This window comes from Lolium rigidum, chromosome 6 (assembly GCF_022539505.1).
Source record: "Lolium rigidum isolate FL_2022 chromosome 6, APGP_CSIRO_Lrig_0.1, whole genome shotgun sequence".
Taxonomy (NCBI): Eukaryota; Viridiplantae; Streptophyta; class Magnoliopsida; order Poales; family Poaceae; genus Lolium; species Lolium rigidum.
Window position 1 is genome coordinate 129,092,344 of NC_061513.1, and position 26,324 is coordinate 129,118,667.

General features: G+C 42.0%; 1 pseudogene; it reads right to left on the reverse strand.

The window, feature by feature from the left end:
- Positions 1 to 18,026: 18,026 nt before the first annotated feature.
- On the reverse strand, positions 18,027 to 22,639 carry LOC124663277 (annotated as a pseudogene).
- Positions 22,640 to 26,324: the final 3,685 nt, after the last annotated feature.

Here is a 26,324-nt window from a genome sequence, read left to right on the forward strand (position 1 = left end):
GCATATCATCATGAAACAATAACATGTTCAGATCTGAAATCACGGCACTCGGGCCCTAGTGACAAGCATTAAGCATAACAAGTTGCAACAATATCATAAAAGTACCAATTACGGATACTAGGCACTATGCCCTAACAATCTTATGCTATTACATGACCAATCTCATCCAATCCCTACCATCCCCTTCAGCCTACAGCAGGGGAATTACTCACACATGGATGGGGGAAACATGGCTGGTCGATGGAGAGGCGTCGGTGGTGATGATGGCGATGATCTCCTCCAATTCCCCGTCCCGGCGAGGTGCCAGAACGGAGTTTCTGGTCCCGAGACGGAGTTTCGCGATGGTGGCGGCGTACTGGATGGTTTCTGGCGACTTCGACTTCTTGTCTCGCGTTTTTAGATCGAAACCCTTAAGTAGTCCAGAGAGGGGCGTCAGAGGCCAGCCGAGGCGGCCACACAGTAGGGCGGCGCGCCCCCCTCTTGGGCCGCGCCGGCCTGGCGTGTGGGGGCCTCGGGCCTCCACCTGGCTTGCCCTTCTGGCTCCGTAATTCTTCTGGAAAAATAAGACCTTCGACATAAATTCTGGGGATTTTCCCGAAAGTTGGATTTCTGCACAAAAAGGAGACACCAGAGCAATTCTGCTGAAAACAGCGTTAGTCCGTGTTAGTTGTATCCAAAATACACAAATTAGAGGCAAAACAATAGCAAAAGTGTTCGGGAAAGTAGATACGTTTTGGACGTATCAACTCCCCCAAGCTTAGCTTATTGCTTGTCCTCAAGCAATTCAGTTAACAACTGAGTGCGATAAAAGAACTTTCACGAACACATTTGTTCATATGATGTAAATATTCTCATGATATGGCAAGTACTTAAGCAATTCATAATAAGATACATGCAAATAAAATCATCTAACAACTATGTCAATCATGGGAAAGGTACCAACAAATTAACAATAAGCATCATGAATCATGTCTATCAGCAGGATTGCAATGTTCATAAAAGGATATGATAAAGTGGTATCTCGCTTGCCCGTATTTGTACATCAAAAGATAAATGCTCGAGCACCTTTGAAGTTCATGGAAAGAATGGAAATAGAGATTATCAAAGATAAAAGCATCAAAGTTATACCACAGCTAATCATATTTTGGGACAAGCATATTATACTAAGAATGACAGTTGTGCTCTCAAGAAAGTGCTCAAAGAAAGGATGGAGACTCAATGTAAAAGTAAAAGATTGACCCTTCACGAGAGGGAAGCAGGGATTAACATGTGCTAGAGCTTTTCATTTTTATAAAGACAGAAGTAAAATGGTTTTGAGAGGTGTTTGTTGTTGTCAACGAATGGTAATGGGTACTCTAACTACCTCATCAACCAGACTTTCAAGAGCGGCTCCCATGAAGGACGTTATCTCTACCAGCAAGGTAGATCATTCCTCTTCTCTTTTGTTTACACATGTATTTTAGTTTCATTATGGATGACACTCCCCCAACCTTTGCTTACACAAGCCATGGCTAACCGAATCCTCGGGTGCCTTCCAACATTCTCATACCATGGAAGAGTGTCTATTTGCAATTTAAGTTGCTTACTAATAAATCAGGGCAAAGCATGTGAAGAGAATTATTAATGAAAGTTAATTAATTGGGGCTGGGATCCCCGTTGCCAGCTCTTTTTGCAAAATTATTGGATAAGCGGATGTGCCACTAGTCCATTGTGAAAGTCTGTCAGGAGTAAATGACAAGATTGAAAGATAAACACCACATACTTCCTCATGAGCTATAAAACATCAACACAAATTGAGAAGCATTTTGAAGGTTTTAAAGGTAGCACATGAGAATTTACATGGGATGGTTTGAAATGCCATGCATAGGTATTTATGGTGGACACTCTGGAATAACTTGGTTTTCAGGGGTTTGGAAGCACGAGCAGTGTTCCCGCTCAGTACAAGTGAAGGCTAGCAATAGACTGGGAAGCGACAATCAAGAGAGCAATGAATTGTCATAATCATGCTTGCGACAAAATAAATTAACGGAGGCATAAAAGTGATACAAGAACTACGAGGTGAAGTAAATCATCGAGGCTTAATTGACTTTTGTTCAGTCATATGCATGCGTGAGCATGTGCCAAGTTGATTCAAGTGAATTATTCAGAGGAGGATACCACGATGTCATATCTATCTATGAATAAAGCAATGCAAGCAAATATTTATGACATGCTACTCATATTAATAAATTGTAGCTAATCATGAGAGATCATGAACTACTAGACTCTCTTAAATGACATATACCTCACATGAACAAACTAAGCACGCTCACATGGATGAGTATATGTACAAAAATGAAAACAAATAGAGTTCATACCAGCCTCTCACCACAGTCGGATTGTTGTAGATCGTCATTATTGCATTTTCACTTGTGTAGCTTGAATAATATGGAGTGAAAACCAAGCTCCAACCACCGAAGACCACTGAACTCCAAAATAAACTTTACAAAACCAAAGAAGAACAACAAATATTTTTGGTGTTTTCGTATTGGAAACAAGAACAAAAGGAAACAAGCAAACAAAGCAAAATCTTTTTGAATTTTCTTATAGCAAACCAACGATAGCAAATAAAGCAAAATGAAAGCAAGAAACCAAAATAAGCAAATGGTAAAGAGAAACAACAGAAATATTTTTGGTCTTTTTGTGTTTTAGGAAAGAAACAAAGCAAAAGCAAGAAAATGAAAACTAGAAGAGTCACATAAACACAAAGTAGCAGAAATCTACCAAACTTGACAGCAGTACAGTAATCGATTTTTAAGAAATTCTTCCACTGCCCAGCTCGAAAAGTGTTCAACTAATGAAAGTTAGATAACAACCTGGGGAACATGCACAAAAATTGGCTTCGCAAAATAACGTTCTGGTTGTTTTTGAGAATTTTTTTGGTATCAGTCCAGAATCTGTTTTCAGGCAGCACTTCCCCAAATATTATCTCCCTCTTATTAGAAAACCACTCTAAAAAGCTAAACAAGTATATACAAGTATCCAGCAACCATAATATGCAAAGAATGAGTGATGCCGGTATACCTGCCCCCAAGCTTAGGCTTTTGGCCTAAGTGGAGATCAACCCCAGCGAGGGTCAGGATTCCACGCCGGTGGATCATACATGGCGTAGTCGTAATAAGGTCCCGGTGCAGAAGAAAAGGGTGAAGGCTCCTCATGCCCAACATGTTGATGCGAAGAACTTGCTGCATCGGATGATAAGTCGAAGTGTTCCTCGGCTTCCTCTGTGCCATCCCCTGCATGATGGCCATCTCCCTCTATGTATGCATTCAGTTCACCTTCCGTGACTGACCAATCCTTCCTGGAATCAAGGTTAAACAGAACAGGTGCAGGCAATCCTACTATTTTTTCAGTTTTCTTAGTTGTTCTCCAAGTTTTCTTGTAAAATGTTATCTTGTAAGACAGGTTACTCAAATTAGACAAATCAGAAACAAATTCATGCTTAATCATGGAGACTATGTCAAGTTTCTCTATGGAGAGCTGAATATCAAGATGGTGAGGTTCTACACCATGCATAGCTAATAAACGAGAGGCGATGAGACCTCCACAAATTCCGCCCTTCTCACGGTTAGTAGCAAGTCTTTAAGCTATCAAAGCACCCAAATTATAAGTCCTATCACCTTGTAATGCAGCAGCTAGAAAAGCTAAATCCTGGATAGATAACTTACTTGCATTCTTTCTAGCAAGAACGCACTTGGTGATGAAATAAGCAAAGTAGCGAATAGCTGGGAGTTGAATACTACTGATTTTACCACCATCATCTGAGAAGCTTCTTCCATGACAAATCATCTTGTAAAGACTCAAGAGCTCCTGCGGCAGTCCCCTTATCTTCTCGCATGATCCCCATTGTGGCACTCTAATTGCTGCACAAAAATCATCAAATGGCAAGTTGACAATTTTATTATAAATTTTGTATCGAACCATGGGGTTAGATTGAGACCAATTGAATTCAAAATCCTGAACCACAGACATGGTCAGTTTTGCATATTGGTATGGTTCACCAACAACAAAACTTTCCAACCCTGCATTAGAAATCAGATTTTGAACATCTCGCAAGATTCCTGCACTCCTCATAAAATCAACGCACGGGTAGTAAGAGGGGTATACTCCCTCTTCGCGGTTAACTCTCATAACTTGTTGCACCTCCAATTCTTGTTGGTTTAGTTGATGACTATTCCACTCCATTTTCTGAAATTTTTCAACAAACATTATAAAATTTGATTTGGTGACATATAATTGAGGGAAACTACTATAGGAACTTGCTAGGGTACTAAGCATGCATCAAAACTAGTTTTTACCACTTAGAACAAGCATGCAAGCTCACTAAATATGTTACCTACAACAGCAAAATATTCAAGATATACTCAACCAAACAAAATTCTACTTGGATAATCGGAGGAGTCACATACCGGAGAGCAAATGTACCAAATTTCAGACAGAAACTGGGCTGAGCAAAGAGATCGAGAAATCTTGAGCTCTTGAGCAGAAACGCGAGTGAGAGAAAGTGAGTACGAGTTTTTTCGGGAGAGAGAGTGCAATGAGTGGAAAAGATGATGAAGTGGGGCAAGGAGGGCCCCACACAACAGGGTGGTGCGCCCCCCTTCCAGGCCGCGCCGGCCTGTGGGGGTGCCACCCTGGGGTGCCCCACTGGTCATCCCCAGGTGTTCCCAGGTGCCTCTTCGAAAAATATGACCAACGGTATAATTTTTGTGAATTTTTGAAAACTTTGAAAAACGCACATTTCTGGGTGTTAAATTTATTATTACTAGGCAGAAAAAGATTTGCAAGACTCTAAACAACTAAAGCATCTTGCAAAATAAGTAGTGCTACAGCAAGTAAAACAAGTGGAGGAAGAAAGAAATGTTGTTTAGCTCTTCTATGCATATAAAATATACTTGTTAACAAGGGTGATCAAGTCTTGCCACCAAATAAATTTTACATAACATAAGAAGAATTAAACCTCAAATCAATCATGTTACCTTGTATTGTATTGATACGGATCCAATCACAAGAGTTTGGTATTCTTCTTTAGGCTCATATATTGGACAATCAATATCTCCCACTTTGATAGATCTCAAATTAGAAATTGTATTAACTCCACATATTTTATCGATCTTCTTGGGAAAATAAACAGTATGCTCCTTGTCAGCGACATTGAAAGTAACTTTTCCTTTATTGCAATCAATAACAGCCCCTGCGGTGTTAAGAAAAGGTCTCCCAAGAATAATAGACATATTATCATCTTCAGGCATTTCCAACACAACAAAATCAGTTAATATTAAGCAGTTTTGAGTAACTTGAACAGGAACATCCTCACATATACCAACAGGAATAGCAGTAGATTTATCAGCCATTTGCAAAGATATATCAGTCGGTATCAACTTATCTAAATAAAGTCTCTTATAAAGAGAAAAAGGCATAACACTAACACCCGCTCCCAAATCACATAGAGCAGTTCTAACATAATTATTCTTAATAGAACAAGGAATAGTCGGTATACTCGGGTCGCCAAGCTTCTTTGGAACCTTGCCATTGAAAGAGTAATTAGCAAGCATAGTGGAAATCTCCTCATTAGGAATTTTCCTTTTGTTAGAGACAATATCTTTCATATACTTTGAATAAGGAGGCAATTTAATAGCATCAGTCAAAGGGATATGCAGGAATAAAGGTTTCATCCAATCACAAAATTTATTATAGTGTTCTTCTTCCTTTGATTCTAGTTTCTTAGCAGGAAAAGGCATTTGCTTTTGAACCCAAGGTTCCCTTTCATTACCATGTTTCTTAGCAATAAAATCTTCTTTGGTATACTTTTTATTTTTAGCATGCTTTTCAGGTTCTTCTTCAACCTCTTCTTTATCAGAAGCATCATTCTTATCATTATCTTTATCATGTTCATTACCACTTTCGGTTTCAGCATCAGAAATAGAAATACTATTAGGATCATTAACAGGCTCAGAGGATTCTACAACAGTTTTAAGTTTCTTTTTCTTTTTCTTAGATGGAGCACTAGTTTCAGTTCGTTGAGAATCTTGTTCAACTTTTTTTGGATGCCCCTCAGGATATAGAGGGTCCTGAGTAGAAACACCACCTCTAGTTGTTACTTCATAAGCATGTTTTTCTTTAGAATTATTTTTTAACAAGTCATTTTGCACTTTAGTGAGTTGATCAATTTGAGTTTGAACCATATGAAAGTGTTTAACAAGCATCTTAATATCATTGGAGGTTCTCTCCACAATACCATGCAATTCACTAATAGCTCGAGAATTTTCCATTAAATGATTCTCTACTCTCATATTAAAATTATTTTGCTTAACAATATAATTATCAAACTCATCTAAGCATTGAGCAGGAGGTTTTGAATATGGAATATCTTCCCTAGTAAAGCGTTCAAGAGAGTGTACCTCAATCATGGATGAAGTGGGAGTTATCTTACATAAATCTTCTATGGGAGGTAAATTCTTCACATCTTCGGATTTAATACCTTTCTCCTTAAGAGACTTCTTGGCTTCCCTCATATCTTCATCATTTAATTTAATTAAACCCCTCTTCTTCAATATCGGTGTCGGAGTTGGTTCAGGTGTAGACCAATCATCATGATTCCGGCCTATTCTAGCCAATAATTCTTCAGCGTCGTCTGGAGTTCTTTTCCTGAAAACACAACCAGCACAACTATCCAGGTATGCCCTAGACTCAATGGTTAGTCCACTATAAAATATATCAAGTAAATCATGCTTTTCCAAATCATGTCCAGGCCGAGCTCTGATAAGAGAGCAAAATCTCGCCCAAGCTTCAGGCAATTTCTCTCCATCTTCCTGGTCAAAATTATAAATTTTCTGCAAAGCAATATGTTGAGCACTAGCAGGAAAGTATTTTCGAAAGAAAACATCAAGCAAATCACTTGGACTATCAATAGAACTAGGAGGCAAACTATTATACCAAGTTTTAGCATCATCCTTTAATGAGAAAGGAAAATTTTTAGCAACGAAATAAGTACGCTTCTTAACATCATCAGAAAGCTATCTACTCAGAGTAGATAGCTCAATCATGTGTTCTACAGCACTTTCTTTTTCAGTACCACAAAAAGGTGTTTTCTCAACAATAGATATATGAGATAGATCAAGAGAAAAATCATAATCCTTACCCTTAATATTTATAGGAGATGTGGCAAATTTAGGATCAGGAGACAGTTTATATCTAACAGTATGTTGTGCAAGCAACTTTTTAATTTTTATTGCATCAGTAGTAGCATTGCATTTATCAATAAAATCATCATCAAGTTCCACATAATCTTCATCAGGATCATCACTAGAGTATTCAACAGACTCGGGTGAATTAACGAGTGTAGCAACATTTTCATTAGGAGTTTCCGTATTTTCAATTTGTCTAGACCTAGCAATTGTAGCATCTAGAAAAGATCCTAATGAACCATCATTATCAAGCACAGCAGAAGCATCATCAAAATTATAAGAGGAATTTTCAGATTCAGCAGAAGTACCAGCATGTGAAGCTTGTGGTGGTGAAACAAGTTTACTTATCACAGATGGTGAATCAAGAGCAGTAGAGGTACTCAGAGTTGTACCTTTTCTTGTAGTGGATGGTAATATGGCGACTTTAGAATCGCGAGGTTTACCCATGATGGAGAATTTGCAGCGAACAATATCAATCCAAGTGAACTTCCAAATAAAGCTATGCTCCCCAGCAACGGCGCCAGAAAATAGTCTTGATGACCCACAAGTATAGGGGATCGCAACAGTCTTCGCGGGAAGTAAAACCCAATTTATTGATTCGACACAAGGGGAGACAAAGAATACTTGAAAGCCTTAACAGCGGAGTTGTCAATTCAGCTGCACCTGAAAACAGACTTGCTCGCAAGAGTTTATCAGTAGTAACAGCTTTATAGCGATAGCGGTAGTGAAATAACCAGCAGCAGAGTAACAAAGACAGCGAGTAGTGATTATAGTAAACAGCAGGATTAAAATACTGTAGGCACAGGGATGGATGACGGGTGTTGCATGGATGAGAGAAACTCATGTAACAATCAAGGTAGGGCATTTGCAGATAATAATAAAACGGTATCCAAGTACTAATCGATCAATAGGCATGTGTTCCATATTTAGTCGTACGTGCTCGCAATGAGAAACTTGCACAACATCTTTTGTCCTACCAGCCGGTGGCAGCCGGTCCTCTAGGGAATCTACTGTAAATTAAGGTACTCCTTTTAATAGAGCACCGAAGCAAAGCATTAACACTCCGTGAACACATGTGATCCTCATATCACCGCCTTCCCCTTCGGTTGTCCCAATTTCTGTCACTTTCGGGCCTCGGGTTCCGGACAACAATACGTGTATACAACTTGCAGGTAAGATCATAAAACAATGCATATCATCATGAAACAATAACATGTTCAGATCTGAAATCATGGCACTCGGGCCCTAGTGACAAGCATTAAGCATAACAAGTTGCAACAATATCATAAAAGTACCAATTACGGATACTAGGCACTATGCCCTAACAATCTTATGCTATTACATGACCAATCTCATCCAATCCCTACCATCCCCTTCAGCCTACAGCGGGGGAATTACTCACACATGGATGGGGGAAACATGGCTGGTCGATGGAGAGGCGTCGGTGGTGATGATGGCGATGATCTCCTCCAATTCCCCGTCCCGGCGAGGTGCCGAACGGAGTTTCCGGTCCCGAGACGGAGTTTCGCGACGGTGGCGGCGTCATCGGATGGTTTCTGGCGACTTCGACTTCTCGTCTCGCGTTTTTAGATTGAAACCCTTAAGTAGTCCAAAGAGGGGCGTCAGAGGCCAGCCGAGGCGGCCACACAGTAGGGCGGCGCGCCCCCCTCCTGGGCCGCGCCGGCCTGGCGTGTGGGGGCCTCGAGCCTCCACCTGGCTTGCCCTTCTGGCTCCGTGATTCTTCTGGAAAAATAAGACCTTCGACATAAATTCCGGGGATTTTCCTGAAAGTTGGATTTCTGCACAAAAACGAGACACCAGAGCAATTCTGCTGAAAACAGCGTTAGTCCGTGTTAGTTGTATCCAAAATACACAAATTAGAGGCAAAACAATAGCAAAAGTGTTCGGGAAAGTAGATACGTTTTGGACGTATCAAGGCTCAATACTAGAAATCTGCTTGGGAGAAAGAAAATGGTCTTGCAATGTTATAACTCTGCAACCTTGGAATGTAACAGAGAAGAAACTCTACAACACCTCTTTTGGACATGTCCTTTTGCAGAATAATGCTGGGATTTTATCTGCCCCAGTCGACAAAGAAACCTCTCTGTAAATGAAGCATTCCAGGATATAAAAGATTCTTTAAAGCTCCCTTTTTCGATGGAAATTATTATCTTGGCTTCCTGGGCACTCTGGATGACAAGAAACAACAAGATCTTCCGAGGGCAAAGTGCAAGTTTTCGGGGCTGGAAATCTATTTACATGGAAGAACTCAAACTCCTTGCTCATAGAATGAAAAAGAAACACAAGGCTTGTTATGACTCTTGGTTAACCTCTGTAGTGTAGTTTTTTTGTTTCTTTTTCTTTTCTTCTTCTTCTCTTTTTTGTAAATATGCCTGTACAGTTCGCTTTATATATATAATTTTTTTTTTGCAGTGGGAGCCTTTCCCACTGTTTTACCTCAAAAAAAAACTTTTCATTATATCACTCACAATATTACAATTCTCTTGCCTATCTAAAGGTGCATCCTCCAAGTTTACTTCAATCTTCTGACGAGATTCATTGACAATCTATTGTGGTGACATAGGCTGTAAGTTAATTTTCTTGCCCTTGTACTCCAAGTGATATGTATTGGCACGGCCATTGTGTTGCACAGAATGGTCATAGAGCCAAGGCCGACCCAATAGTAGGTGACATACCGTCATAGGAACCACATCAAAATCAATGCAATCCTTATACGGTCCAATCTCAAACTCAACACGCACCATGTGGTTTACCTTCATCTCACCATTGTCGCTCAACCACTGAATATAGTATGGATGCGGGTGTGGTAGATACTTCAACTTCAGCTTGGCACACAACTCCTTGCTTGCTAAATTGCGGCAACTCCTGCCATCAATAATGACCTTGCAAGCCTTGTCAGGACCAACTAAAGCCTTTGTTTGGAACAAATTGCAGCGCTGAGTAGATGCACTAGGTAACACATTAAGAGCACGCTGCGACACAACAATGGTGCGAGCATCAGATGGATATGCATCTTCACCATCAGTGTCATAGTCATCATCTTCTGGAGCATTAGGATCAACATCATCTCCAGTCTCATACTCATTGTCCTCATTGATAATCATGACTTTGCGGTTAGGACAATCTCTTTTAAAGTGACCTTTGCCACCACATGTATGACAAGCCATATCACAATTGCGCGCGGTAGACACGCTAGAACCACTCTTACTTGCAGCAGATTCGGACTTCTTTGCATTAGGCACATTGGAGACCGGCTTGCTAGGCGGAGTAGAGTAAGGGACGGAGCGCGTCGAAGGCGTCGACGCCGTGGATGGGGGCGTGCGGGGTGTAAACGCCCAGCTCCCGTAGCACGACCTTTCACCTTTGCTTCTTCAGCCATCTGTGATTCAGCTTCTCTTGCATGATGTAACAATTGATTCATATTGGTGTAACTGTAGTGACGAACAATGCCTTTGATATCACACTTCAATCCGTTGAGAAAACGCTGCATTGTCATCTCTAGAGACTCACGGACACGGCCAGGCTGCATAAGCAACTCCATCTCCATGTAGTACTCATCAACAGTCTTCACACCTTGCCTTAATAAGGTCAACTTATCATATATTGTACGCAAATAATTAGTGGGCACAAAGCGAGAATTCATTGCTTCCTTCATAGCACGCCATGTGATAATAGGCTGCTCACCATCCTCCTGGCGATTACGAACCAGTGCATCCCACCAACGCAATGCATAGCCATCAAATTCGGAAGAAGCAAGCTTGATCTTCCTATCTTCAGTGTAGTTCGGATGTAAGTTCCATAACTTCTCAATCTTGAGCTCCCAAGTGAGGTATTCTTCCACATCAGCTCCTCCTTCAAACTTGGGTATGGAAAACTTAGGCTTACCCAAACCATCTTCCTCATCATGTCCACGACCATTGCGGCCAAGCGGAGCCCAACCACGAGGACGATCACCACGACCAGGTACTTCATCATCGTCTTCATGTTGTTGTTGCTGTCGATTTGTAATGTTCTCAACAGTCATTTGCAAAGTTTGAAGAGAACGTTGGATATCCGTCATTTGATCTGTCATTGTAGTGACGGTCTCATTAGTAGCATCCAGCTTCTGGGAGATCCCTTGGACCGTTCCCCTAAGCTCATCACCTTGAGCGCGGAATTCACGTCGCATCTCATTACAAAGAGCCTCATACTCTCTCCATGTCATCAAATCCGTGGAGTTCTTGTTCTCCTGGTTAACAATTTTTTCATCACTAGCAGACATGATTAGTAGGTTAGTGCACTAAATCAAAAATATATGGTGGTACTCTCACAACTCACTCAAAAACTGATAAGAAAAGGAGATCTTACCGTTCCAAAGTAAATTAGTATTGCTTACCACTTGTAGTAACAACTAGTGCACGGATGTAGCGAAGCGAATATCAAGGGTATAAGAACAATCACACGGCAAAGCGGGATATATGTGGAGCTGTAGGTAGGCTACCTATTTGCACCAATAACAAGCTCTAGCGCTGACTGTAGACAACCAATGATACTCACACAAGGCGATAAATGCGGCAATGCAACTATATGGAGGAAAGGTTGCAACTATACCTGGCCATGGGCAGCCCGGCCCGACCGGCCTGGCCCGGCCCGAAATTTCCGGGCTTGGGCTAGCCCGAGCATGCTGGTGGGCCGGGCCTGGGCCGAAAATTTAGGCCCGATGACTATGATGGGCCGGGCCTGGGCTTGATAAATGCATGAAATAGGGAAGAGGCCCGGCCCGAGGCCCGACGGGCTTTTGCAGTGATGGGCCGGGCTTGGGCCTAAAAGTTAGGCCCGATGGTTGGGCCGGGCCGGGCCTGGGCTTGGGTTTTTTGCGTCGGGCTTTGTTAGGCCCGGCCTGAAGCCCGGGCCAGCCCGAAGAATGCCCAGGTATAGTTGCAATGCACTGGAGAGACACTAGCAAAGCTCAACGAAACAGGCACAAGATTGCTCAACTACGGGTGCAGCAAAGTAAACTTAGGCCTTCACTTGATTCTACTAGTTCTTCACTTTTCTTTTTGGATTTTTCTTTTGTAACACAGCTATGTAGCTCTTTTTGCTTCTTTTCTATTTTTTTTTTGACACAACTCCTTGATAACACGACCAACAAGATATGCAAAGCACCAAAACCCTAATGAGCAGCCTGTCGAGCGGTAAAACTAGTCTCTTTTGGGGAAGTTCCTAGTCACTTATATCGAAAGGCTGTGTCTATGGTTGGGAACAAGCACACTGTACGCTATGTGAACTCGGAGTAACAAAAACTGAAAACTAGATGATATCAGAGACTCAAACCCTAACAATACTAGATGGAAGAAAAATATACGCAAAAACAACTACGAAAAGCAACTAAAACTTGAAATTAGTGCAATCTAAAGCTATGGCAAACCCTAACCCTAATATTTTTGGCTTTTTCTGGATAGGAAAACACTCACAACTCAACTATGGGGTGGATTGTGGATGGCTTACCGAGGAAACCCGAGAATCTGATACCAAGATGATAAGGGGTGGCCCGATCTTCTCAGTAAGCGATGGGGTGATAGCAGTGGAGGAACACGACGATGAAGTGGAAGATAACTTGTATAACGCAACGAGATCTCTCGATTGGTCCATGTCGCCAATGCAACAGCTCTCAACCCTGCAAGATATTCGCAACTCCACACATTTACGCACGTAGCCGCCGACCACGAAGCGGTAAGTTGCAATCTACTAATTCTCAACGGAACAACAGATCACACAAGACTTTCAGGGATTCCACACCAAATCAATGCAATTGGATGTAGAAATTCAATAGAGTTGCAAAGCAAACAACTATGAACTAGGGTTTATCTTAAACGTATGGACTTATATAGGCGTCCAGGACAGGTCGAAAAAGTACGAAAATAACCGACCCAGAATAGATCTGGTCGAGATAGACTCGGAGTCGGCCGGTCTGGCGGCCGGTCGACCGGGTCTGGGACCGGCCGGTCCGGTTCAAACCGGGCCTGGCGCCGGGTGGTGACCGGACGAGGCTCCCGGGCTTACTGGATAGTGCCCGGATGGCACAAGCGCCGCGGCCGGTTGAAACCGGACGGACCCGGCGCTGGATCCGGTCGGACCGGGCCTGGGACCGATGGTCCGGTGGCACGGCCGGTCGGACCGGATCTAGCACCGGCCTGAACTTCAGCTTCCCCTCTCGCGCATGCCTCCCGCTCCTCCCTCGCACGTCCATGGGATGTCTTCATGTCCAGCTCCATGTCCAGTTTCACGTCCATCTCCTGGTCCAGCTGCTCCTCTCCTCCTCGTGCGATGCTCGCTCCCTCCTCATACCTGATCATACATAAATAATAGCACTTAGGCAGTATAAAGTTCTCATCAATCAAAGTATCGTTTAGGAACAAGTTCACCTGTTGTTTAAGTAGCTTTGCACGAGCTCGTGTCATTGGTCCAATCCTGACTTCATTGGACTTGAGCTTCACAGCAGGATCATCTTCCTGTAATGACGGAGGTAGTAGTGAGGTAGGGATGTCCTCATCACCTCCCCTCCCGGACGTTCAAATCCCTAAATCTACATAGATGTATACACTTTTTTCAAACTTAAACAACTGAGAAAAATTTAAATCTAAGCATTTTTTGAAAAGCGCACAAAATTTAAATCTGAGCAAATTTTGAAAACAAATTTCAAAACCGAAGAAAATTTTGAAATTTATTTAAATTTAAAATTCACTCGGATTTGAAAAATATGTTCTAAACAGAAAAAGGAAAAACAAAAAGACAAACCAAGAAAGGAAAAAATGGAACCAACAAAAAACCAACCGCAAACAAAGCTTGGCTCTGGTGGTTAGGTCCCTTGTGGTGGAACCAGCCCACCCAGATTCAAGTCCTAGACTTGGCATGGGTGTTTGCATTTACCTGGATTTATTCCAGGATTTAACCGGCGCTATGCTTTCAGTGGTAGGCGCCAATGGTGACTTCGTCAACCTCAAGATATGCCGGCTTAGTTTCTCGGAGGTGCTCATAGGGGTAGGGTGTGCGTGCGTGCGTTCATAGGGGTGTTTGTACGTGCGTGTTTATGAGCGTCTGCGTTGTACTGTGTTCTCAAAAAAAAAACCAACCAAACCAAAAAAAAAACGAAGGAAAACGAAAAAAGAAACAAATGGGCCGCTGCCCGCTGCACGCGAACGGACTACAGACGTTAATCTGCTCCGCAGCTGGGTGGGAAATAGGGCAATTCATATACACCTACCAGGTCGGTGTATACACAGCGCCGCACACCCCGCATGGGCCGGGCCCAATTCGCATTTTCGGGAATTTTGCCCCTTTCGTTTCCTGTTATCTTCTTTTTTCTTTTTCTTTTCTCTGTTGGTTTTTCTGTTTTCTTTCTGTTTCAGATTCAAAAAAAAATTATGATTCAAAAATTATTAAAATTCATAAATATGCAAACTTAAAACCGATCAGATTCAAAAATACTAAGATTTGAAATTGTTCAAAATCAAAAAATTTGAAATTCAGAATTTGTTCAACTTTGAAATTTGTTCAAATTTTAAAATTTGTTCAAACTCGAAATTTGTTCAAACTCGAAATTTGTTCAACTCTGAAATTTGTTCAAACTCGAAATTTTTTCAACTTTGAAATTGGTTGAACTTTGGAATTTGTTCAAATTCGAAAATTGTTCAAAATATTAAAATTCGAAATTTGTTCAAACTTGAAATTTGTTCAACTTTGAAATTTGTTCAAATTTTCAATTTGTTCCAATTTTGAGAAAAGTCCAAATTTCAAATTTGTTCAAATTTTAAAAAGTTTAGATCCGAAATTCGTTCAAAATATTTTCAAACTAAAAAATTATTGAAATTCGAAAAATGTGTAGATACGGTTTTTTTCTAATTTTTAAAAAGTTCAGATTCAAAATTTTATAATATCCGAGAAGTGTTCAAATTGTTTCTATTCTAGCAGAAACATAACTGAAACAGCAGAAGAAAAAACGAAAGGAGAGATATTGGGCTGGCCCAGCAACTCTCGTCTGGGGTGTGCGGTGTCTGCTAGGGGCCGACCAGGGTGGCATATAGCACCACCCGGAAATAGGTTTTCCCCCTGTTTGCCCAATGGAGACGGCGCTGTAGGCTATTTTCATGTTAGACCCCATTGGGCCGTTTGTGGACCGCTAGGGGCGGCAGAGATGCTTTCAGGCGGTACGTGGCCTGCTAGCTAGGTTCAATATCGACAGACAAGAGCCCATGCAATGTTGCCCAGCTCGAAAGTATCTCCTCCAAATTCTTGGGCCACTTACGCATCATTAATATATTACTTTTCGTTTCCAAAAATACAAACAAAATATATCTAGATTTATTTCTTACCAAATAATATCATGACATAAATCGCGGTAGTAAATGCGATTTATTTGACAGCTGCTAGTAAATGGATTTTCTTTACAGCTAGTAACACCAGGGGGAGCCCCAGACCGACCATGCCAGAGCAACTTGCTATTTTATACAGAGAAGATAATGGTAGCAGACAGCTATCATCTCTGGCAAGTTGCGAGCATGAATATAGTAAGTTAATGCAAATTGGATCTCCGGATCTCCTGCCTCGCCGAAACCCTAGCGACCAATGCAAAACCAGATGACCGGCCAGCGGCCAGCCGCCAGCCCCCCTATATAATGCCGGGCAAACTCACAGCTTCCTTCACAACACCTTTGTTCCATTGCTCCTGCTAGATACGAGTAGAAATCGTTTCTTGATCTTATTGCTGTGTTCTTGTGTGACCAACAAAGTTGGTGCCTCCCCTTCTGGCTTTGTTCTTTGAGTTAGCTTTCTTTTATCCATGGAGCTTTTTTCTATATATAGTCTTGGTTTTCTTCTTGTTCGTACTACTTGTATTTGTATATGCTGGTGCAAAAACTTCCAATCCGGCTGTGACAAATCTCTCTTGGACAGCCCGGCCACCTTTTGCACATAAGGAAGCTCGCTTCACTTACCTATGGAGGCTTGGAGTTAATCAGATTCCAATCCCCCTGGTGGAGCAACCACACATCACCTAGTTTACAACTCTTCTGTTTTTTTGCACATCGCCATGTTCATAGTTCAAAACGATTTTTTTATTTCCTCTAGACAAACTAGGATCTGGAGTTATCAAAAGATAAGGATGCAGAAGTATGGTACTGATAAGACTGATCATTCGGTAAAAAGAAACTTAAGTAGCCTCAGTGTTGTTAATATATCTGATAGAACTTTGAACATGCCACCTCAAGTTGGCATTGTTGGGTACTAAGCAATGATAAGGCACAAATTTCAATAGTGATAAACATGAAGAAATTTAGGCGGCTTCTTGGTGCAAAAACTTCCAATCCGGCTGTGACAAATCCTTCTTGGACAGCCCGGCCACCTTTTGCACATAAGGAAAGCTTGCTTCACTCACATATGGAGGCTTGGAGTTCATCAGATTCCAATCCTTCTGGTGGAGCAAGCACACATAACCTATATATCACCCTTTCGTTTTTCCTTTCCTTTGTACGCCACATGGTTTCTGATTTGGAGAAGATTTCTTTCTGATTTCCTCTTTACGTCTCCCAGATATATTTGGATCTTCAGGTTTCCATTTGGGGACAAATAAACCAGATCTGCAATTATCAGGAGGACCATGTAGAAATGGACTATCTACTGATGGAACATAATATACAGATACTCAAACATGTCTCTCCAACGAGAGAACAAATGCGCTAAATGATGTGACAATGACGATTTGTACAAACAAAAAGAATTAATTACCCTCACCGATGTTAATATGTTTGATAGAGCTTTTAACATGCCACCTCAAGCACGCGTACTTGGAAAATTCTACTGAATTGCTGATGAAATCTGGGACCTGGCTCAACATGTCATGCTGACAGCTGCTACTACGCAATGACAGGGCACACAATACAATCGAGATAAACTGAGAATTTATGAATAAATATCTTGTGAAGAAAAAGTCACGAGCTTTGAGGGAGAACTCTGATTAGCTTGCACTGCTGAATCGCTCAGGTCATAACAGTATAATAAACAGCACCATTGTTCCCACATTGCAGTTTAGGTTACATACAACTTCGTCTGAATCTCACGTTCGAAAAAAAAACTTCGTCTGAATCTTACTTATACAGTGCCTCAGTAGTCAGAAGTAAATAATTTTATCCACTAGTCATGATAAACATATAGATACACAAACATATAAAGTGACCAAGTTCTTGTAGAACTTGCCTGAAAACCCCACCAATTGTAGCTTACTAGTCAAAAGACAGTAATTCATGACAAAAAAAATAAAATTCATGATGCCCCTAATGCTGTTCTCAAAAAAGAATGGTGCACCTAATTCAGGGTTGCGTAGATAAATTCAGTAGCCGATTCCAAATACATACAAACAAAAAAAAGGAAAAAAAGAACAGTTGGAAAAAATATATACATGCTTGAATCATCTGGATTCATCTCCTTTGACAGGTTGAAATCTTAGCATTAATAATACTGACATACGGTTGGTTCAATGATAATGCCGTACTAGACTACCGTTAGGTTGCAAAACAAACATATATTTCTACTATCACGATGTAAAAACTGCAATAGGCCTGCTGGAACATTAAATAAACTAATCTACACCGTACCTTCTGTCAAAATTATCCCAGTATTTGATCGGCAAGAGCATATAAAAACGGTATGTGTTAACATCCTACAGAGCCAACAGGCCTTCAGTCAAAATTAACCCAGTATTTGATCGACAAGAGCATATAAAACGGTATGTGTCGACATCCTACAGAGCCAACAGGGTCACCTCTCTTATTTTCAGTTTATTCAGTTCCAGCCCTACAAATTGGACAATTTTTCGGCAGTTCCTCGGCTGAAGCAGTTTAACCCTAAACCGAAGGTAACCTCTGCAGACATGTCAACTCGCTCCAGGTGAATAAATTTACAGTGGGGATGCTAATAGTTTTAACTAGTGTATGTGCTGCAGCAGCTGCTACAAGTCAAGGATCTGGAATGTCGGATGAGGGAAGAAACCTCATCAGAAAACTCGAGAGTGACCATACGCAGATAACACCAAGAATTTGAAGGACAGTCAGTAGTGCCCCTAAGGAGTTCATAATAGCCAAATTTTGTTTTGTTGCCTCTGTTGCTCTAACAGAAAAGGTGAGTGCTGTCACTAGCTGAGCTGCCCTGTTCAGTTGGTGAAGCCTGTAGACCTGGAATATGAGCAAAAGTGAAGGTAAGTGAGGCATGCTAAGAACTATTGAATACTTCAAACCAGGGAGAACGTCAACTAAATGCAAATGTGTGTGCTTCCGGAAAAAGAAACATGTAGTTACATGATTTTCTGAAATGAACATGAGCTGAGTAGAGTAGATGACACCAGATCTGAAGATGAAATGAAAATAGCATGGCTCACAGAAACAAGATTGCAAACCATATGGCTTTCTTCTACATAAGTACATATATATATCTACAGAGTGTTTTTTCTCATTTCACAACAGCAGTAGTCAAGACATGCTAAGAACTATTGAAATACTTCACTCCAGGAAGAACATCAATGAATGCAGATGTGTGCTTCCAAAAAAAAAAGAAACATCTAGTTGCATGATTTGCTGAAATGAACATGAGCTGAGTAAAGTAGATGGCACCAGATTTGAAGATGAAATGAAAATAACATGGCTCACAGAAACAAGATTACACACCACCTGGCTTTCTTCTATCATATATATCTACAGAGAGTTTTGTTTGGTCATATTACAACAGCACTACAGCAGTAGCCGTTGAAAGAAAGGTAGGCAATTATAGTTTATGGTATGAACTGTAGGCAATCCAGAAATAACAGACAGTCAGGCATTACTAAGCCAAGCTTTACTTACTAATTGAAATAAATATAGTCAGGCGAAGGAACAAAATGCTAACAGTCTAGAATTGGTATTGAATACTGATAACTATAATGAGGATTGGACCATCTACTCCGAATAATGTGTTCTGTGACTTGTGCCTAAAACCCTCGACCAGAACAGAATTCATACAGAATGAATTAAGTAACTAAGTAATTTATTGGGTGCACATCATATTGTTTTCCATAAATATTAGGACCTTTTTCTTTTCGCCTCAACGGTACAAAGTTAGTTATTATTATTTCTCAAGGATAGATGGTAGAAAAGGGTGTATTATATGGTTGGATGAGTAAACATGTCAGCATCGTAAAAAAAAGAGTAAACATGTCAGTAAAATGTAGCCATAGCTTCAAGTTTTGAGAATATTTTCTGCTAGCCTCTTTTTAAGATTTTATTTTCGACCTTCAATGTTACCAAACTCAGTTGCTACTCTTTTTTATGTGCAAACTCTGCACAAGGCAGCTAGCCCTTATATCCAAGCGTATAAGGATATCCAACCATAAATGGATATGGATCTTATCGTAAAGAAAGTAGGGATTACTTGTTATTTGTTAGGGGATTATGATACATTTGATTTGGTTAGATCTAGAATTTCCTGTAGGAGGCCCACATATATGGAGGAGGCTATTATATCCACTGTAACCAAGCAAGCAATAAAAAAATCATCCAGCTTCGTTAGAATAGTTAGGCAAGTTATCCGTAACATCTGCTATGGTCGTATGGAAGCTTCATTTTTCATCTTCACAAGGAGCGTTCGCAACATCTCCCCAACATGGGGCTACAAAGGTTGCAGCCACATCTAAAAAAATGGGTTGTGGCCATGGCCTGTCGAGGATCTTGTCAAGGATGAGCTGCCTGTCGAGGACCGGTGGTAAGAAAAAAGGCAGCAGGCCCTACCATCTAACAGAATAAGGATACTAACCACAAATGTATAAGGAATCTTATTTGTAGGAAAGTAGGGGATAATTTATAACACAACTAATTTTTTTTACCCAGTAGACTGATAAACCAAAATCCAATACATCAGGTCACAACTAAGGGCATGTATAATGGTAGAGAAGGGATGCCTTCTCTTAGCCCTCCACGTCATCTAAAGAAAGCAATAGACATATGTGATATAATGCATTATCTTTTATTATCATCCTTAGGAATTAATGTGAATTAATTAATTTTTAGTAGGAAATTAATGTGTTAAGGGAAGACATATCGTACAACGCATAAAATAGCCTTCTCTTATTTTCTAAGCGATCATCCCTTAGCTATGGGAAGACGACCTTCTCTTTCTCATTTCTCTCTCCTCTAACAAAGCAAAAGTCAGACGTGGCAACTCTAAGGAAAGGCTGACATCACCCCACCGTACATGCCCTTAGTAACGATTAGACTACCATCTTAACAGATTTCATAAATGATTTGTACATTTCCACCGAATCACACTTGATAATAACAAGAAAGGGAAACTTCAGAATCTAAGCAATAACAGGATTAATTAAGAACCACATTACCTTAAAGATGATAGGAATAACTGGCCAAGAAGGTGATTTCCGATGCCGAGCATGCTGCTCAAATGCGAACTGTACGACAAGGCCTACCAAATAAGGTGCAAGAGTAGCTGAAGCTGCTGGTCCAGTCCAGGGCCAAACCATGCCCATTGTCAGCAGCGGTATAATCAGGCTCAAAACCATTGTTGTTACTGAAGAAATGCGAAAAAATCTAGCTTTTGACCAGATGTAGCTCTTAGGTGCTACTTGCTGCAAAGGCCTCCAGACTTTATCAATCAACAGGACAAAAATCCCAACCCCTCCGTAAAAAAGAGCCTCCGTGAAGAACAGTATAAGGAAATCTGCAGACAGCAACAAGAATCTATCATGTAATGCAGCTATGCCTAGACTTCATCTGTTTATTTATTTCAAATGTTGCCTAGATTTCATCTAAATGTGGAACGGTATATGTATCTCCTTGGGGTGGATGAGTAAATATCCCATGAACGAATGATGTATATTAGTGTTCATTTAAGCGAAATAAAACTGTATGGGTGTATAGGAATGATCAGATCAGATGTACATTTTCAAGCACCAACTACTGATATGCCTTTAGTGGAATAAATGCCAGCAACAGACACAGATATATGATATATTTAAGTGATAACCAACATAATTGACTTCCCTCAATTATTAAAAGGTGGGACTTAGAGGTGGTTTTGCAACAAAAAAAATACTAATGGAATAATAATAAGATAAAAGACACTATCAGCATCGCTGAAACAAAATTCAGGAAGGAAAGAAGGTATTCTTGAATTATAACAGAAATGATACCTGTCAACAGGGAATCCTCAAACACGGCTGCGAGTACTTTGCGCAGGTACAGAGATGGAAGAACCAAGAAGGCCACAAGGATGGTTGGACCAACAAACCATACCAATCTAGAAGCTTCCTTGCCAGGATGTGGCACACTCTCGACAGCTACCGTCTGAGAGCTGCCGCCATGAAACGAGATGAATCCCGGTTTTCCAACACCCCTATCATTAGAATAGGAGCAGCCGGATGTAGAGGAATCTGCAGTGCTTCTCTCGGTGTCCTCTAGCACCGTCGTGTCTGAGGAAGGTGAAGCAATTGGCTCCTGTTTGTCCGTAGCAGCGAAGGAAGTAAACCGCTTGATATGAAACCGTCCATCGTGGCTGCTTGAGCTTCCTAGAGCTTGTCCTGCCAACATGGTAAATCAGCGTAAAGGGATTTGCAAGTTCAGTATAGAGCTTTTGAGAAAGCAGATGGACCGAGGATTTTTTTTTCTCTCCACCTTTTGGAGTATCCCAATGCTGCATCCTACTTGTATTTACCCTCTGAACAGCAGATGACCTTGCAAGCTGAGAGATAACCCGTGTCATTGGTACAAACAACTGAGTATGATTTCAAGTTCATAGCATCCAGAATTACAGGAGTGTGTGGAGCGTAAAGTAGGTACGTACGAATGTAAATATGGTCACCCTAAACAACTTTAGGTGTTTATATCTGTAAAAGAAGTGTAGCATTAATGAGTTTGTCAAGCTAATTGGCACGTTGACATCAATCGAATAGAGGGACCAAATTCTTCCTTTATAAAGTATATGCGAATGGGGACTTCCACCAGCAGCTAATTAAAAGCCTACCAAATCACCCACCAAGCAAACAACCACCATACACGAAATATGTGACAAAAACAGGTAAAAGATTTAGTCGTTTGAGGAGGAGGATTGCCTTGGGATAGGAGTAAGCTGCGGAGCTGACGCGGCAGCGAGGAGAGGCGGAGAAGGCCGGCGCGGACGGGGAGGCGGCCCCGGGGCGGATCCGGAGGACGGTGGGGCCTGCTACGGCGGCCATGGGCGCCTACCTTGCGTTGCGCTATCTGCCAACAGCAGCAAGGCGCGGGGTGGGTCGCGGGGACGGACGGACGGGCACGGCGGCCGCTTCGTGGCCAGAGTCGACTGCCGGACGGGAACACTGACAAGCGGTGGGACCCAGCTGTCATAGTCTTGAACTGTATGGTGGTCTGGCCATCGGGCCGGCCCGGCACGCACAGTACACGGCACAGCCCAGGGCGGCACGGCTTTATTCGTGCTGGGCCGGGAAGGCCCACGTGCCTCGCTGGGGAAATAAGCACGGCCCAGCTTCGTTTCGTGCCTGGCCTGCTTCGGCCTAAGCTTCAGGCCTAGAGTTCATTTCAAAGTCGGTGAAGGTGCAGCGGATGCCCGTGGTCAGTAGTGGGATGTAAGTGGGGCGTCCGCTGGACAATTGCACACATACCGCTTTGCACATACCACTTTCACGCATCTTGTGGCTGCCGCTTAATTAGTTTTGCGGCTTGTTGCGGCTAAGTGGCCCCGCAAAAACCATGACAGCGAAGCGCTCCACACTTTGTAGCGCCAATGTCTTTGCGCTCTTTCCATCCTTAACAGATAAATTGAATGAGAGAACATGAGAGAAGAGACGTTACGAAGATCGTGGTCTTCGTCCTCCTCGTCTTTGAGGCCGACGCAACGCTCCCTGTTGAACAAGCCCACATCACCGAGGTAACCCGCTCGGCGTTGCAGGTCAAACTCCAAGGACCCTAAGGTGATCTAGTTGTAGGAGTTGAGGACAAAGGTAGGATTTTCGCGCATATCCGACGGGAGGATGAAGCGGCGGAGGATCTCATTGCGGCTCACGTCCCTCATGTGGCACCGACACACACTGAGAGTTGAGAACGGAGGTGGCATGGTCCCCATAAAAGTACTGGGGCGGTGCCTCATCTTCAATTCCTGGCATTGATGACCAACGCCGCATGCGCTAGCACTGGCGCGTGGAAGGCGATGCATCGTCATTAACGCGACGCAAAAATCTGCAGTGACGCTCCCGTCCAGTACTGATTTTGCTGGTTGAGCTTTATGTACACCCCTCGTGACCCGTGAGATGTAAAACTGAAACTATAAACATGAATAATAAATAGATGGATGTGTGAAGTAGGGCAGATCCAAATCATCTCCACCGCATGAGACTAGGGTTCGCGGATCCATACGGGCTTATGATCGTGGTCTATAAGAAGTTTTCAGGTAGGGAACAGGCAGATGACTCCCTTTTGGGAAGATACTTAGTTAGAAAATTTGCCACTTGCAAGCTAATACCTATCTTTATATAATACTGTGCGACTGTTTTTTAAAGTTGCGGATGTACTTTCGGAACCTCCTCTAAATATCAAATTTAGAAGAACTTTAACATAATATAAATGGGAGACTTGGTTGCAATTAGTCCGTAGGTTTATGAGAGTCAACTTATAGAATGAAGATGATAAACTTGTGTGGAACCTCGCTATGTCTAGGGTTTTCACAATTAATTCTATGTACGGTTGATATGATAAATGGATGCGATTTTTTTAATAATGCGAATTTATTATTTATTTTCAGGAATAGCACGCGTTAGTTCATAGTTACATGTTTCCAACTCTCACGGATGATATTACATCACTGATTCACTGATAAGGTTCTGCATCTATGAACAGAACACATGCAACATGCAAACTCATCGCATGCCTGAAACCCATGTCATTATGGAATTATTTCCTCGAATTGCATTACAGTTTCATATGCTCATCGGCAGCTAAGCAAAGATGCCAGAATATACTTTGCATACATGCATAAATATTACTACATTATCACACATATATACTATAGTGAAAGTTCAGAGATGATAAACCTAGGGGGAGGGTGAATAGGTGTTTAAAATCTCTTACGGATTTGGTTTATAAGAATGCAGAATTAAACTAACGTTTAGTTTACAAGCACAACCCCTAAATAAGCTAGGCTCAACCAAGTGCAACAACAACAACTAGAGCTAAGCAAAATATGCACAAGATATATGTAGCACAAGTGATTATATGTAGTTCAAACATGATGACTATCACAAGGAAAGTAAGCTCGGGTATAGAAATAACCGAGGCACGCAGAGACGAGGATGTATTCCCGTGTTCCCTTCCTTTGCAAGAAGGTACGTCACGTTTGGAGGGGTGGAGGTCCCACGAAGGATTCCCCAATGCCACGAAGGATCACCCTATTCTCCGAGCCAAACCCACGAAGGATAATGACCCTTTTCTTATGGTTAGCTTTTCCTCCACTCTGGAGATGACAAGCTCCAAAACCACTTCACAAGCAGCTCCACGAAGGAGAAGCCCGGGCCTCTTCACAATCTTCTTTGAAGAGATCACCGGAGCACCAACCGCCAAGCCAACTAGGAGGTCTCCCTCCAAGAGTAACAAGCTCACGGTCTCTCACTCGAACTAATCATGGTGGAGAGCTCAACACTATGCAATGATACAAAGCAAGAACACTAGAGATGTTCAAATCCTTCACACTCAAATCTCACCAAAGCAACAAATGCTAGGATGGGATTACAGAGGAAGAACAAGGAGGAAATCAACAAATGACTCCAAGATCTAGATCCAAAGGGTTCCCCTCACTTAGAGGAGAAATGGATTGGTGGGGATTGTAGATCTAGATCTCCTCTCTTAGATCCCTCAAGAATGAGCAAGAATCATGGGGTAAATCAAGCGATATGACAAGTTCTTCAAGGTCAACAATGGAGGAGAGAGAGTGGAACAACTTTTTTTTAGCCCAAGGTGGAAGAAGGCCTATTTATAGTCTAGGGAGAAATATAACCGTTGGGTGAGTTTCAGCTCAGCACAGTCGAGTAGGCCGGTCAACCGGGCCAGGGGCCGGGCCGTCCGGTCCAGGGGCCGGTCAGACCGGGCCACAGGCCGGACCCGGCCGGTCCAAACCGGACCTGGCGCCGGACCGTGACCGGGGCAGATCGGGAACTTACAGAACATGCCCCCGGATGGCACCGGTCCATGAAACCAATTTTGTTGGAAATATGGAGACTCCTCAGAGGATATTTTTAGATGATTTTAGAGAGGGACTCTCCCACCGTCAAGAAACAGTGAAGACGTCCAAACTCGAAAATGCAATAGAAGATGCATGCGGATTCCGTTTTCGATGAACTTGGGCTTGTTGTAAAGCTAGCAACAAGATCAAGAACCTCTCACAGAGAAACACCAAGAAGAATAGGGATATGCAAGTATGAAAAGGGTTGAGTGATGTCTACGCACGCTTCTATTCCTGTAGACAGTGTTGGGCCTCCAAGAGCAGAGGTTTGTAGCAAGTTTCCCTTAAGTGAATCACCCAAGGTTTATCGAACTCGGGGAGGTTGAGGTCAAAGATATCCCTCTCAAGCAAACCTGCAATTAAGATACAAGAAGTCTCTTGTGTCCCCAACACACCTAATACACTTGTCAGATGTATAGGTGCACTAGTTCGGCGAAGAGATAGTGAAATACAAGTAATATGGATGATTATAAGTAGCAATTGCAATCTGAAATAAAAATGGCAGCAAGCGAACATGTAACAGAACTTGTTGGAAACGGTGTTTCAATGCTTAGAAACAAGGCCTAGGGATCATACTTTCACTAGTGGATACTCTCAACAATGATCACATAATAAATAAATAACTTCTCCTCACTTGTGCTACTCTCAAACACTCTCTTGTTGGATAACAAACACCATTCATTGTGTAGGGCTACAAGAGCACCCTCAAGCCGGAGTAAACAAGCTCCACAACTTCATAAAGGAATCACACACGATGCGCACACTCTCACCGTCACACCGTGGAGAGTGAATCCGGAGTTC